Source organism: Petaurus breviceps, unplaced genomic scaffold, assembly GCF_028583685.1.
Source record: "Petaurus breviceps papuanus isolate PSGF00001 unplaced genomic scaffold, PetGlider_PUasm1.0 91133, whole genome shotgun sequence".
NCBI lineage: Eukaryota > Metazoa > Chordata > Mammalia > Diprotodontia > Petauridae > Petaurus > Petaurus breviceps.
This window is the reverse complement of record NW_027187419.1, coordinates 42781122-42781376: the sequence shown is the minus strand read 5'-3', so window position 1 is coordinate 42781376 and position 255 is coordinate 42781122.

Genomic DNA, 255 nt, shown 5'->3' with positions numbered 1-255 from the left:
ACACACACACACACACACACACACACACACACACACACACACACACACACACACACCCTTGCATGTTTTCTGCACCTAAATGCACAATTGATTTCCACGAATCTGCTTGCACTTTGGGGGAAGAGGGTTTGCCGTGAATAACAGGGTGAAAGAGGGTGGAGGGAAAAAGGTTTGAAGTGATTGACAACCGTTCCATCTTCCTTGAAACAGGGAGTGGAGGAGAGAGTCCTGAACTCAAGGTCGCCTTTCGGAAGG